This window comes from Trachypithecus francoisi, unplaced genomic scaffold (assembly GCF_009764315.1).
Source record: "Trachypithecus francoisi isolate TF-2019V2 unplaced genomic scaffold, Tfra_2.0 Lachesis_group3, whole genome shotgun sequence".
In the NCBI taxonomy this organism is placed as follows: domain Eukaryota; kingdom Metazoa; phylum Chordata; class Mammalia; order Primates; family Cercopithecidae; genus Trachypithecus; species Trachypithecus francoisi.
Window position 1 is genome coordinate 128,748,174 of NW_022681468.1, and position 16,198 is coordinate 128,764,371.

At 41.8% G+C, this 16,198-nt stretch overlaps 1 protein-coding gene across 1 annotated transcript in view; it reads left to right on the plus strand.

Moving 5' to 3' along the window:
• Positions 1 to 16,198, plus strand: part of RORA (RAR related orphan receptor A) — a 753,017-nt gene that overhangs the window by 227,006 nt on the left and 509,813 nt on the right. The window lies entirely within an intron of this gene.

Genomic DNA, 16,198 nt, shown 5'->3' on the forward strand with positions numbered 1-16,198 from the left:
TCCAGAGTTGTGGTGGTTTCTTTTTATTTTTATTATTTTTTATTTTTTTATTTTTTTTATTTTTTATTTTTTTATTTTTATTTTTTTGAGACAGAGTCTGGCTCTGTCGCCCGGGCTGGAGTGCAGTGGCCGGATCTCAGCTCACTGCAAGCTCTGCCTCCGGGGTTTACGCCATTCTCCTGCCTCAGCCTCCCGAGTAGCTGGGACTACAGGCGCCTGCCACCTCGCCCGGCTAGTTTTTTGTATTTTTTAGTAGAGACGGGGTTTCACTGTGTTAGCCAGGATTGTCTCGATCTCCTGCCCTCGTGATCCGCCCGTCTCGGCCTCCCAAAGTGCTGGGATTACAGGCTTGAGCCACCGCGCCCGGCCGGTGGTTTCTTTCATTAGAGTGAAACCAGGGCTGCAAGCCCTAAGCTTTTGTTGAAATGTGCATCCTTCCTATAATAAATTTTTACACTAAATGAAATCAATGGCAACTCTCTTACCCATCCCTCCCCCCGGAATGGGCTGCTTTATAGGGAAAGAAAGGCAGCATCAGGACCGGGAGGGGGATGGAGAACACCAGATTTCTTCTAACAGTGATGGCACTGAAAAGCTTTTAATACTCAAAGTGATGAATCACTAATGGCATATAACATTCTTTCAGATTCACATTCGTATTTGCTACTCACAGCAGTCTTGTGAAGCAGTAGGCAAGGTGTCTGTTTAAAAGTCCACCTTAAAGATAAGGAAACGGAGACTCTCATAGGGTGTTTATCCTATCAGAGTTGGTAAGTGGCAGGACCTGATCCTTTCTATACCCCGTGTCTTTCTAATTTCATCGAATGGATAACTTTCTATCCCTGGAGCTGCCCTTGGTCAGAGTCAGGAGAGAGGAAGAAAAGCAGTATGCCTGTTCCTGTAATTTTTCTACATCAACATCATTTATTTCCAAGTCATTTTCATCATTTGAGAATGGGTGTACATATACAACTTTTCAAAAGCATAGTGTACTCAGTTGTGGATTTTTTTTCTAATGGACTCAAGTAAAAGGCATTAAAAAGGGGTAAGTCAAATGTGTACAAAGGAGAAGAATTCCATCTACATGGACATTTTTTTCCATAAGATTTCTTCCATTTTTGGAAATGATAGCATAAATGACCTGACTGTAGCTGTAAGTCACAGGTAGAAAGTTTAGTTTTCTTTGCCTTCTGTGAGTCAAATTGACTCCACCCATCAGGGAACAGCCCAGTATCAGACATGACCCTCTTCCTCAGGGCTGACCTGTGCTCATTCCTGGTCATGTGTTCTTGATCACTTGCTCCACAGACCCAGCTGATACACCTGGCTTGTGGGTGCAGCTGGAATGTGGCCAGATCTCTTGAGAGAACTAAATCAAATATTTTCATTAGCCCCCTTAAACCCAATAAAGTAAATGCTTGGGTCCCATGGAGGAAAAAGTATAGTTATGAGACGCATTAGACAGTGGGTTTCATTTTTTGTCGTTCATTTGCTACACACACACACACACGCGCGCGCACAGAATTTTGAAATTCTTTATACCTCCACATGTTTATCTAAAATTTGACATTTAAATTTTTTTTTTTTTCTTTTTTGAGACGAAGTCTCGCTGTGTCACCCAGGCTGGAGTGCTGTGGCCGGATCTCAGCTCACTGCAAGCTCCGCCTCCCAGGTTCATGCCATTCTCCTGCCTCAGCCTCCCGGGTAGCTGGGACTACAGGCGCCCGCCACCTTGCCCGGCTAGTTTTTTTGTAGCTTTTAGTAGAGACGGCGTTTCACCATGTTAGCCAGGATAGTCTCAATCTCCTGACCTCGTGATCCGCCTGTCTCGGCCTCCCAAAGTGCTGGGATTACAGGCTTGAGCCACCGCGCCCGGCCTTAAATTTTTTTTATCAGAAGTTTAAATAGTTCAATAGCAGAGGATTTAATTTCTGGCATTTTATAAATATTTACATTTAAAAATAAAACTTGTCACTTTTGAAATGTATCTAGTGAAATCTAAATACTATTTTGGTGTAAATATTTGCTGTCATTCTTTTTTTTGAGACAGAGTCTGGGTCTGTCGCCCAGGCTGGAGTGCAGTGGCGCGATCTCAGCTCACTGCAAGCTCTGTCTCCCAGGTTCACGCCATTCTGCCTCAGCCTCCTGAGTAGCTAGGACTACAGGCACCTGCCACCACGCCCGGCTAACTTTTTGTATTTTTAGTAGAGACAGGGTTTCACTGTGTTAGCCGGGATGGTCTTGATCTCCTGACCTCGTGATCCGTCCACCTCAGCCTCCCAAAGTGCTGGGATTACAGGCATGAGCCACCGTGCACGGCCTGTCATTCATTTTTTTAAAAAATACACGAACAAGGTCTTTTTTGATACCCAAAACTTCTACATCTTTTTTCTTACATTTCTATTATCCTAATTTTATCCTAATGTTATATATTTTTATGCTTAAAAATCTTTTATTGATCATGCTGTCATAATCCTTTTTAATAAAAATATGTGTAAATAAATTTTTAAAATCCTATGACCGTAAAGACATAGGTAATTTTTTAAATATTCTAGATTGATTTATCATTACAATGATTTTTAGAACAAATTTGATCAAAACAACACAAATGTATTGAACATTTCAAAAAAGAATTATTAAATATAGAAGTAAATGTGTATTAGAAATATATTTCTTAATGGGATGGATGGTTCTTTATTTCCAATTAGTTTATTTACCTAGGAATGAATATGATTTTTGCCAAGGGTTCAATGTCAATTCCATTCCTTGTTTTAGTTCATGTCATATAAATGGTGGGAAACATTGCCTATCAATTATGTGATGGGAACAGATAGAGTTTAGTTAGAGCAATGTTATTTCCGTTTTGAACCTCTGAATTACACACCCAAAACAGCCAACCACCTACCATGGATTTATAATGTCTTGATTATAGAAGGCTTACTTTTAACCCCTATATCAAATTGGTCCTTTTTGGGGCAGGAACTTCAGTGGTGTTCATAGCCCTGGATGGGAGTTATACATAATAGATTTGCCATGGGTGAAAGTTACGTCTTTCTGCTTGAAGGTAAGAGAAGGAAGCTTTTAAGTGGACAGGTGAGTATACAGGCATGACCTATTAACCACAAATGCATTATCAGACACATTTAGGAAAGACTCCGGGAAACTGAGATTCTGGAATTTAATTTCCCTAAAATTATCTACGTACATATATTTCTAGAAAGGATTTTTGTGACACTTCAAGAGGATACATTTTTTTCATTTGAAAACCACTGTAATAGAGAAAGAAATAAGCTCCAAAAACCAAGAACTATAATTCAAAGGGAGCTAGAACTTAGGAGAGTAGGGACAGTCAGTTGCAACTAGTGAGCCCTGATAAGGCATTCTTCAGGCAGAATATATTTCCCTTTGATTGTAAGTTCATGGTCTTTCCTGAGACAATTCCAACTGTGTCTGATGGGGAGTCTGGAGAATACCACTGCTGGAATTGGTGTGTTTCAGAGGCTGGCAGAGGAAGGAGCAACAGCATGGATTGTGTGTGGCAGGTGTTTTTATTAACACATGCATTATCACTTTTATTTCTCACTTTATGGAGTCAAGTGAGACCTTTCCCAGGGCACATGGGCAGACTTTTCCCAGTGGCTGTTCCTGGGCTCCAGAGTCCACCCAGGGGAAAAGTATCTATTAGTTACTTTATCCCTCTTCTTGATACCTTCTGAGTTCCAACGAGTCAGAAGATAATCATAATCAGAATAACATCTCAAAAGAGGAGTTAATTGCAGTTTTTTCTTAGTTGCAAAAGAAATACATGGTCATTGTAGAAATCATGAAACACACAGCACAAAGCAATAAAAAAGAATATTGCAGCCGGGCACGGTGGCTCATGCCTGTAATCCCAGTACTTTGGGAGGCTGAGGCGGACAGATCACGAAGTCAAGAGATTGAGACCATCCTGGCCAACATGGTGAAACCCCATCTCTACTAAAAATACAAAAATTAGCTGTGCATGGTGGTACCTGCCTGTAATCCCAGCTATTTGGGAGGCTGAGGCAGGAGAATCACTTAAACCCTGGAGGTTGAGATTGCAGTGAGCTAAGATTGCACCACTGCACTCCAGCCTGGCAACAGAGTGAGACTCCTTCTCAAAAAAAAAAAAAAAAAAAAAAAAAAAAAAATATATATATATATATATATATATAGCTAAGCCTACCACTGAGAGGTGACTGTGAACATTTCAGAGTATCTGTATTCATGAGGAAGGCACATGTACACACATACATGGACATACGCACACCTACTCATGGCTGAGAGAGGAAGTTTATATGGTTTAGACTGGACTACCCCTGAGTTTAGGTTTTCATTCTCTCATTTTCCAGTTTCTTCATTTGTGAAAAGACCATAATAATAGTACATATTATATTGAGTTGTTGTGAGTGTTAAATAATGCAAATACATTTAGCTATACACTTAGAACATGATAAGCATTGTATGGATATGGATAATAAATATATGTGTGTGTATGTGTATATACATATTATAGAGAGAGAGAGATCTTTCAAATTTTGTTTTTAAGTTAACAACATTTCCTGAGCATTTCGTTAGTTATCTATTTGATGCAAGCATAACTTTTGTTTTTATTTTTTGAGACAGAGTCTCGCTCTGTTGCCCAGGCTGGAGTACAGTGGCATGATCTCAGTTTACTACAGCCTCCACCCTCCAGGTTCAAGCGATTCTCCTGCCTCAGCCTCCTGAGTAGCTGGGATTACAGGCGCCCACCACCATGCCTGGCTATTTTTTGTATTTTTATTAGAGACGGTGTTTCACTATGTTGGCCAGGCTGGTCTCAAACTTCTGACCTCAAATGATCTGCCTGCCTCGGCCTCCCAAAGTGCTGGGATTACAGGTGTGAGCCTCTGCACCCAGCCAAGCATGATTTTTAATCACATCTGTTGTATGAATGTAACACAATTCACTTAACCAATTATCCATTGTTGACCCCTCAGATTGTTTCCATCAATTTGCTAAACAATGCTGTGATGAACATCCTACTGTATATGTCTGATACAATATGCTGCTAAAAGTGGAATTGCTGCATTAGAATCTGCACATTTAAGGCATCTGCAACATGTTGCCTAATTTAACTCCAGAAAGACTACTCATTTCTATTCCAACTTTGAATGACATAAGAGTGCCTGTCTGCATAAACCTTCATCAACATTGGTATTATCTTTCTTTTTCCTCTTTGCTAATTGGATAAGTTTTTAAAAGTGTAACACATTTTAGTTTGCATAGCTTTGATTATAAGTAAGGTTCGTCATATTTTTTTCATTTCTTTACACTTCAAAAAATCTAACCGTGAGAACGTTTGCAGGTGTGCATTCTTCTTATGTTGCTGAGTGTTATTTACTCCCAGACCCATGTCTGTATCCATCTCTCTTTTCTGCAGGAGACATAAAATTAAAGTTCAGCTTTCCTAGAATGGGGTGTATGTATAAGAGGTTTAATCAATAACTGACAGAGGAAATGGGGGTTCAGAGTACCCTCCCAGGCCTCTGTGGATTCCTTCTCTTTCAAACTGGCTGCTGCTTCTCTGAGAGGTATACTTCTTAGCTCTGGAGACCTGGACCAGACAGCCCTCACTCTGCCCCCATGTGCCTTGGGACTCTGGACCTTGCAGAAGTACTTACGGCCTGAAAAATGCAAAAGGTCGCAGGTTTATTTTTAGATGGAAAAAAAAAAGACTCCATTTTAAGCATAAAGATTCTATTATAGGATGCTTCCTCTTGCTGTATTATTTGTATTGTACGTATTAGTCTGTCTCTCTCTTTCTCTTTCCCTCTCTCTTCTCTTTCCTCTCTCTCCCCATTTCTTTCTACTCCTCCCCTCTCCCCACTGCCCCCTTTTTGGGAAATTACACTTTTCCATGACAAGAAGGAAGTACTGTCAATGAAGAAAGCAAATACATGACAAAGATTTCAAGAGTTGAAACCTCTTCTTGTCTGACTCCCCTTCACTCTGGGATCTGAACCGTGTGACAGAAGCTCCCTGTGGCGTATCTTTAGTCCCCTCACAATGGGATCTTGTTTTGTTCCTCAAACATTTTTTTTTTTTTTTTTTTGGGCCATGATAAAAGATTTCTCATAGAGAGGGAGAGAGAGAAAGACTATGTGAGAGAGAGGGAAACAGTGGTGTCTCCAAGGCTTATTCCTTTCTCTACTCATTCTCCCTGTTCCAGATCCTTCCCATCTGCTTCCCACCAGGAAAAGCACACGGCCTTGTTAGCCACGGCTGGAGTGAATCACAGCTATTATCTGTACCTTTCCCCAGATTTCAGCCACTTCTTTCTTCTAAAAGCAGTGCTGTATCAAGATAATTTCTTCTGTCTTCCCGCTCCCCATGGCTAGCCTTGTTTTGCATTTTGTAGTTGAAAGGACATGAAATAGACTTTAACATTTGCTTGGTTAAATAAATATTCACAGGCCTCACTTAGACACACAAACCCACATGGTCAGTGTGGCTACAATAAGCATATGAAGGCACCAGAGATAAATCTAGTTTGTCTTTGAGTTTTAAAAGTTGGCATCTCCCAGTTGGAATCCTTGAGTGGGCCTGCATGCATATCTATTCAGTACAAGCATAAACAGCTTCCTAATTAATGAATTTGTTAATTATTCTTGCCAACTGAGGACAAAAAACATTGTTTGGTCTCTAGCCATTGTGTGTGTGTATATGTGTGTGTGAATTTGGAATCCCCAGATTTCAAATCACTAAATCAACAGATTATATAGTCTTCAATCCCTCAAGACTTCTAAATGGCTTGGAGGTTATTTCTTATAACGGTTAATTATCAGGAACAACCTTTCTGTTTAGGCTGCATGCTATATAGCCTATATAATGGATACATAGATTGATACAGATTGTTGGTTATGTCCTTGTATTTTCAAGTGACTTACAGAAAACCAGTTCTGTGACACTGGTAAGCTCATATTCCCTGGCTGGGTGTATCTAATAACTCTTCAAACTGGAGCATCAGCTCCATGGATGAAATGCTCACTTTGCAGAGTTTAAACTCTAAAGTGGCATGATTTGCTTTCAGAGATTGGCCCTCTGACTAGATGACACTTTGGATAAAGTAAGAAGTAGGCTGACTAGTTTCTAAATTAAAGGTAGGCTGCATTCTGCAATGCTAACATATTGTTTTTTCAGTATAATACAATCCCTTTAATCTTTTTATATGGTATTGTTTTAACACTGAGCAAGACGCCGCAAAGCCCAAGATTAAATTAGGAGAAATCCCCCTGCTGCTTCTATTGAATCGAGTTAATATAATGACTTTATTGTTAAATTAAACAAAATGAAACTTGCCATGTGGAAGAAATATGGCTGATATCACAGTGGGATGCGGTTTCCGTCTTCCTACCTTGCTTCCGTGTTACAGGTAGCTTTACTGGTTCAGATGCTGCAACTTCAACACACTGACGCTGTGTCCCTTGGGAGGTGAAAACTGACAGATAAGCTTGGCGCATGAACCAGAAGGGAACTGAAACTTCTCAGGATGACCAGATGGGAGGGTCAGCCTTCCTGGGACTAACTCCACCTTCCTAGATGCAGGTACTAACGTCATGAGGACATGGTTTCTGTTTCCCTCCCATTCATTCTATTGAAAGACAAACATGAGACCCGTCAGCCCGCCTCAACAGCCTGCCAGAGAAAGGAGCTCATTTGGCGGCCACCAGCTCCCCAGCTGCCCCACCTGTTCATGGCCACCTCCGTGGGCCACGCTCTGTTTGAAGTTGGCCATCTCCACTCTAGACCGCCTTCTTTCCTCCTGCCTGCCTCGGCTGAATCTTGCCTAGATCTTTGTATGACTGTGCCTTTCTTGTCATTCTGTTCTTGGTTTAAATGCCCCTTCCTCAGAGAGTTCTTTTTTCCTTGGCCACATAGAAGTAACCCCTCAGTCACTCTCTGTCCTATTCCTTGATTTAATTTTTATCATATTTCACACTACCAAATATTTCTTCCCTATTACTTACGCTTTTACAGCTGTTCACTCCTCCCACTAGAAAGTAAACTCTGCCAGCGCAGTTACCATGTTGACTTCCCCTACTGTATCCCCAGTGTCTAGAACAGAGCAGGCACTCAGTAGATACTTGTTGAAAGAGTGACTCCACGATCCACCCGTGTGAGCTTGGGCAGGCTTCTTGACTTCTCTGAACTTTTGATTGCTTGCTTACAGTGGTAGATACAATAAACGCCCATCTCCCAGCAGCACTGTAAAGCTTAAATCTTATTGCAAGGAAACTAGCCCGGCGCATCATGTTAGTTTTCTTCCTTTGACTCTAAAATTTCAGCTTCAAAGGCTTTGTGTTCCTCTTGGAGCCCTTACCTTACTCAGCCAGGAAGCAGATTGTTTTGTGGTTGATAGTTCCAATGGGAATCTGAGCGCCAAGTTGAGTTATTAATGACCTTTTTATAGCACACTCTTGCCCTCTCACGGGGATTTATAATTCATTTTTCAAAAGCATTGTTTCCTCCAGCAGACCATGGATTGGTAACTATTGTGTTTATCTCAGTGGTGAGGAACAGAGTGATGGGATTGCAACTTGGGATGGGACAAAGCAGACCAGGGTCAGAATGTTGGAAGGACTTGCAAGGAACCGGTGGGTTAGACATTTGCCCAATAATAAAGTCATTTAAAATGGAGTGTCCTCAGAAACCTACCTGACACTTTTACTAACCTCAGTTAAGAGAGGTCTTTTTTTAAAATTTATTTTTAATTAAAAGATTATCATGAGCTGGAGGAATCTTCATAGTCATTTGCTACAGTCTTCTTAAAGATGAAGAAAACTGAGGCCCAAGAGGGTAAGATGCTTATCTCAGGTGTCCCCACATGACATTGACAAGCTGGGTTCTCCCAGGTCCCCTCATTCCCTGGCTGATCACTTCCCACCTTGCTTGCCTGGCCTCCCTCTGGAAATGGCCACCTGAATTTCTCCTACGTTCATTTAATTTCCTTAAAGCCTCTTATAAGAGTCAGTCATGTGCTTGACAAGAGTAATCAAATTGCCCTTTTTCTTTTCTTCTGAGGTCAAAACCACCCCAGTTCCACTAACCTTCCCTCACCAGGTCTATTTTCTGTCAAGTTAGTGGCTTCTGTTCTCTGGTTCAGTCCTCTGCACTAGCTTTGCCCCTACTTGAAGGGCAGTGGCTGGACACCCCCTCTCCCTGCTATCCTGGGCATGCTCCCTGGACAAGGATCTCCTTGCCTTTGAACCTGTGATCCCGGTGTTCCTTCACTCGCCAGCGTGAGTCATTATCCATTTCGACTATGGAGTGTTCACTTTGCCCCTGATGTCATTCCCAGTCTTGGTTCCTCGCATCTTTTACATTAGTTGGCTGGTCAGTAGAACCATCTGTTCCCGGGCCTTAAAATGTCCAGTTAATCTTAGGTAAACCTGCGTAAGCCACATGTTAAGCTGATTAAAGTATGATCTAGTATAATGATCATTTTTCTTTAGCATAATGAACATTTAAAAAATTCTTGCCATCATCATCAAGAAGAACTCACCATCAACTGTATTTTCCAAAAAGATATTTAGCTAATAATTCTTTAAAACCTAAATGCTAAGTATATCCTATAATTTTACATCTGTTAAGCAATTTGAACTGTGAAATGTTAACACTTTAAAAAAAAAAAACTTTGCTTTTCCAGCTGTTGATCTGCTGGAAACATTTAATGTTACCGTGCAGGAAGTCTCCCTTGCCATCTTGAAGCAGTTCTGTTAGGATGCCTTTTTTTGAGGGGGAAAGGGACAGATTAATTTCTTGTCCGTAATTCAGCTGTTTTTATGTTCTTTTCACATGCAAAGTCTGTTTAGAATTTGCCCCCAGAATCTGATCCTCTTCTAAATGGCCACAAGCCAGTTTTCATGGCCCTTAATTCAGAAGGGGTGCGGTCATCTTTAAAGCTGGTGGGAGGGGGGATAAAGAAGCCAGCCGCAAAATCTTTTCCTTTCCTTCTTGTTCACATGCACAAAGGCCTGTCGATTTCCCTAAGGAGCCCCTGGGACTTTGTGAAGGCTGAGCCCCCAGCACACACAGACAGATGTACAGGAAGTCTTGATAAGGCTGCAGCAGGGGGAGAGATGGGGTGAGCTTAGGCACAGGTGTGGGAGAGATGGGGCGTGGACACAGCCTGCCATGTAATGAAGGGCGTGTCTAAAAGACAACATACCTCCTACTTTTGAATATATGAAGATTTTCCCATGTGAAATGGGGATACAAGTTAATTTATTTGGCCTCAAAGGTAAGCTAACATCCATGAATATAAGCTAGCAGGAGTCAGATTCCAGGTCTGTGCCGGGAAGATACCCTCTGCTAGTCTGGGCTACCTATGGTGGAGTGAGCCTTAGTGGGAGTGAGCTCCCTGTCGCTGTACTTTTGAGAACCCCATGTTCAAATGGGGCCTGAGAAACTTCCCACAGTGTTTTAGGGCTCCGTATGCCATGAGAGGAATCTTTCTATCAAACGGCGAGGATCTTTTCACTGCTCAGCTACCTCTTCCTCACTTTTAATTGTTTTCTATGCCAGGGGTTCACAGAGGATTTAATTTCAAAAAGAATTCCACTGCTTGAACACAACAGCAACAACTGCTTGATAACCACCACGCTTGATGATTTCAGGCTTTCTTCTAGCTCTGGGATGCTGTGACTGTAGCAGAATCCAGTGTGGTTGTTTCTTGGGTTCTGGATCCTCCTCTCCCCCTGGCAACCACTCCAGTTTCGCTGTCTTCAACCTTGCCCAAAGAGATGGACCTTCCTGTCACTGAGGAGAGATAGCCCTGATCTGAGCCTCGTATGGCTGTTCCTTGTCAGTTTGGTTCTTGTTCTGAAAAATGAATATTATCATGGCAGTCTCCCAGGATGCTGAGGTGTTGTTTCGAGATTCTACAAAGGGGTAGGTGGGTGGGCCCTGGCCAAGCTGAGAGAGACACTGGGGACCTGTTAAGAATATCACAAAGTTATCAGCCTTCTGAAGAGGCTGTCAGAAATATACATGGTGGGGCGGGTGTGGTGGCTCACACCTGTAATCCCAGCACTTTGGGAGACTGAGGCCGGCAGATCACCTGAGGTCAGGAGTTTGAGACCAGCCTAACCAACATGGTGAAACGCTGTCTCTACTAAAATGCAAAAAAATTAGCTGGGTGTGGTAGCGCATGCCTGTAATCCCAGCTACTTGGGAGGCTGAGGCACGAGAATTGCTTGAACCTGGGAGGCAGAAGTTGCAGTGAGCTGAGATCACACCACTGTACTCTAGCCTGGGCAACAGAGCCAGACTCTGTCCCCACAAAAAAAAAAAAAAGAAAGAAAGAAAAAGAAATACACATGTTGAAGCCTGGGCAACATAGTGAGACCCCATCTCTGATTTTTTTTTTTTTTTTTCATCAGCCAGGTGTGGTGTTATATGCCTGTAGTCCCAGCTACTCGGGGGGTTAAGGTGGGTGGATCACCTGAGTCCAGGAGTTTGAGGCTACAGTGAGCTGTGATCGTGCCACTGTACTCCAGCCTGGGTGGCATAGCGAGCACCTGTCTTAGAAAAAAAGAAACAAAAATACATGATGAAGGCAGCTTTGGTTAAAAGGAATAGATAAAGCAAAGCAAACCCACATGGGGTTTCTGAACTTCCCTCGGAAATTTCGAAGCTATGGTTGAGCCACACCTATTGGTCTCTAGAGCAGATGCAGTTCTGCTCTTGGGGATTAAATCACCCATCTTCGCCCGAGCATCGTGATAGTGTCTGTGCCTTGTGGCTCACTCTCTCCCTAAACAATGTGTTGAAGACATAAACAAGAGTATTATGTTTTGATTAAGCCTAATGAATGGTTTCCATGAGATTATGGCTCTTTTACTTTATCATGGGCAATTCTTAAAGCTATAGAAAGAAAGATGACTTGCCCAATCACTAAAGCAAAGTTAAAGGAAACTTCAAGGTCCAGATGGGAGAAAATGTGGGTTTCTGGTAACAAAAACACTTTTTAGAATCCTCTATTGTAGAGATGGGTGGATGGGACAGCAGCAACATAAATTTGAATTTTTTTAAGTCATAACTGTCACATGGAAGATATACATGGGTGCTTTCTAAGAAGATAAATATGAGTACTTGAGTATCCCGGTAGACTATCTTAATTTTTTAAAACACACTTTATTTGAGAAGCAGCCATTCTCAGGGGAAAAACAATTTTTGACGATGTTTTTAATATTGATAAAAATATTACTTTCTAGAAAGCTGATGACATACAAGTATATATTTTCTTTAAAATATTGTAGAGAATGTCATGTAAAATAAAACTAGTGAAAAACTGGAAGGAGAACAGACTTGACTCTCGGAAAATTCATGTTTGGCACGAGACAGCTGTATGTTCGTAGACAAATTGTTTTTCTTCTCTAAGCCTCTATTTTTATATTGATTTAATGAGATAATAGAACCTATAAATCCTATACCTTTTCACCTCTGAAGTGCTGTCATTCTCTTCCTAAATCACACAAACATTCTTACTTAATCTGCAAATTAGTATAATTCAAACAAACCAGTTACGTTGACCCTCCCCTCCACGCTCCCGGCTAGTACTTCCCACATCAAAACATCTGAGAACAACTAATTCATGCACCTAACATATTTTATTTTCAGTTTATAAGAATCACACACACACACACACACACACACACACACACCGATATCATCATATCATCTCTTCTTCCATAAAAACCTTTTTTACCCACTGTGGACTTTATAGCCTACTAAAATGTATTTGAGGATGGTAAAAAAAAATTACGTTAGATTCTTCTGAAGATATTCTATTGTATTTAAAGGGCAACTGATGATATGACAGAATGTACGTATTTCCTGTGCATTTTTACAGTAGCTGCCACTTCATTGTGCTGCTGTAGACCTCAATGTGTTACTGAAACAGAAGACCTAAAATTCTTAAATTTTAAATCAGATATAATGAACGTACAACAAAGTATACAGATCTTGTGTTCAGTTCAGTGAGTTTTGACAATCGTATACACCCACGTATCCACCAGTTAAAACAAGATGTAGGGCCAGGCGCGGTGGCTTATGCCTGTAATCCCAGCACTTTGGGGGGCCGAGGCAGGCAGAACACTTGAGGTCAGGAGTTCGATTCCAGCCTGGCCAACATGGTGAAACCCCGTCCCTACTAAAAATACAAAAAGTAGCTGGGCATGGTGGCACATGCCTGTAATCCCAGCTACTTGGGAGGCTGAGGCTGGAGAATCACTTGAACCTGGGAGGTGGAGGTTGCAGTGAGCTGAGGTCACACCACTGTACTCCAGCCTGGGCAACAGAGTAAGACTCTTATCTCAAAAAAAAAAAAAAAAAACAAGATCTAGATCATTTCCATCCCTCTAGAAACTTCCCTTACATAAGCTCTTAAATATCTTAGTTCCTCATTTTTGTTCTTTTTATTTATCAAAGCATAAACAAGAATCACTGGAAAGGGGATAATTTGATAAGCAAGGAACTTTCACAGCTACTTGCAAGGAAACTATTTCCCCTTGAACTTGACTCAAAGTATTGACTGCTTTTCTTGAACGGAATGGTCAGATGTGCGTTCTTTTTTCGTATTCATACTCTGTGTGTGGACATAACAATGAGCACATAAATATGTGTGGCATACTATTTGGTGTTAGTGAACATTTACAAAGAAGACTTCACTGTCTTGTAGGGAAACCCTAGGGTATTCTGCCAGGGTATCAGCAGACTCTGTGGACCAGTGCAGTGATTTGAAAAGGAATACACATCAGGCATTTTCGAGGGGGTCTTGATTTGGGCCATCAGATGTGTGCTCAGACGTCTGGGGACAAGAGACCTTGTGCTATAGGATTTTACTAAGTGAGCGGGAGGAAGCCCCACCAGTTTGAAGGAAGGAGACCTTGTCAGGGGGAGGATGGGAAGGGGAAGAGGAACAAATGAAGGAAGATGCGTCTTCCAAGGTCACCCCTATCAGAATGTGAGCCAGGGAATAGAAGGGAGCACCGGTGAGACCCTGAAGGCTAGGAGGCCTTGTGCTGGCCGAGAATCATTTGAGAACACTCGGGAAGATCAGCTGCCACACCTGAGGCAGGCCCTCATTTATCTGAGCCTCTGTCCCCGGACTGCTAACAACCAGCTCAAATTGGCTGATTTTTCCACATTTGTCAGGGAGCCAGCTGCACTGGCTCAGCTGAGCATCTGCGGAAAGGAAAGAAGAGAACCAGAAAAAAAAAGAAAGCTTTTAAGTCATTATTCTTATTCATTTCCCTATTCTCTGCCCCACCCTCCCAGTCTCCACTGCCATGCCTCTTTCTTCTTCTTCTTCTTTTTTTAAAAATCTTTTTATAACAATCTTTTCCTTTATGCGGCGAGAGCCATTGGCATCCTTCCAGTGACCTGTCTGTAGAGAGACACTCCTCCCTTGTAATTAGGCCTTTGTTATACCACTTCCTGATTTTCTTCTCTTTCTTTCCCTTTTAAAGTTTCTGGCCCTTGACACCCCAATGCCCCAGTGGAATATCCACACTTGTTAAAACGAAGGGTCTTCAAAAGGGTGATAAAGTTGGCTTTCTCAAGGAGGCCTGTGAGTTCATTCGGGCCTGTGGTTACAGTGGACTAGGGCATGGAAGGACCTGAAAGAAGACGTATGTTGAGATGTCTTCATTCTGGTTGCAGTCTCACCTACAGTGCTGTCTCAGCATCCTGTTCCCCACTCTTGGACCACTTGATTTCTGGTCACAGTTTTTGCATTCCGCCATTCCTGGGCTGTAATCATGTAGGCTTCAGGGCAAGAGGATAGGATTTCTCCTTGTCAAATCCTCCTGCAAGGACAGAAAGAGCTGGTACCCAAAGAAGCAGGGGAAAAGCAGAGATGGCAGCAGGAAGCCAGGTGGATGGGCCTAAACCCCATTCTCCTGGGGCTCATGAAATGGTAGTCAAAGGAGGAGGGAGGAGTTTTGATTAGGCCTGAGCATGGAGATGTAGGTCTGGTTATTTACACAAACAATTGGTTACATTCCACTCAGTTTCTTTTAAAGAAAATCGGTAGCAGAATATTTATAGTTACAGCTACCACATTGAGGAGACTTGCGCTGGAAGCCTGTAAGTGTTGTAATACTGAAGTTTTTGGAATATAAAGAAGAAATTATGAGGGGCTTTAGGCTTTTCCCATCAGGATTAGTGCCATTCACTTCTGTTCTCTTCGTTTTGAAATCTGTAATGCAAAAATAACTGAATGCCACATGGCTTAGATAACCACTCTTAGTGACCTCTGTTTATCTGAGGTAGCTTTTAGAGATAAGCTTGTTTGTCCAGTTCAAACTTGGACAAAACATTGAATTTTTAATATGCTCTCAGATTGATTTCCTGATGAACCCAAAGTTTACCAGGTTACTTAGTGCATGTATACCAGATGAAGGTAACACAGGTTTTTTTGCCCCTTTTATAGGTCTTAGAATTTTTAGATAGAGATTGTATTTTATTTTCCTTTGAAAATTATGTATCTAGATAAGTATTATAGGGAAGATGTTTTATCAATTTACCTTTGATGTACAGGGATCTACCCCCTAAATTGTCTTTATCCAAGCTACTAGTAGCACTATTTGTGGGTGTCTAAGAATACCAAATGCTTTTTATGATGGTTTAAAAGATTGAAGTTAGATTCCTTAGAAAAAGGAGTTGGGAGTTGGACTGGTTGAATGAGAATTAAATGGGGTACTGATAGTAATGACATATCTCCAACATTTAAGGTAGATCCCAGGTCTTTTTTTTTTTTTTTTTTTTTTTTTTTTACATGGAGAGCCTTGTTCTGTCAACCAGGTTGGAGTGCAATGGCGCAATCTTAGCTCACTGCAACCTCCATCCACTGGGTTCAAGCGATTCTCCAGCCTCAGCTTCCCAAGTAGCCAGGATTACAGGCGTCTGCCACCTTGCCTGGCTAATTTTTGTATTTTATTAGAGATGGGGTTTCACCGTGTTGGCCGGCTGGTCTTGGAACTCCTGACCTCAAGTAATCCACTGACCTCAGCCTCTCAAAGTGCTGGGATTACAGGAGTGAGCTGCTGCGCTTAGCCGATCCCAGGTCTTTAACTTCCTTTGTAAGTTACTTAGCCAGTCTATCAAAAGGGGACACTAATACCTTCCCCAC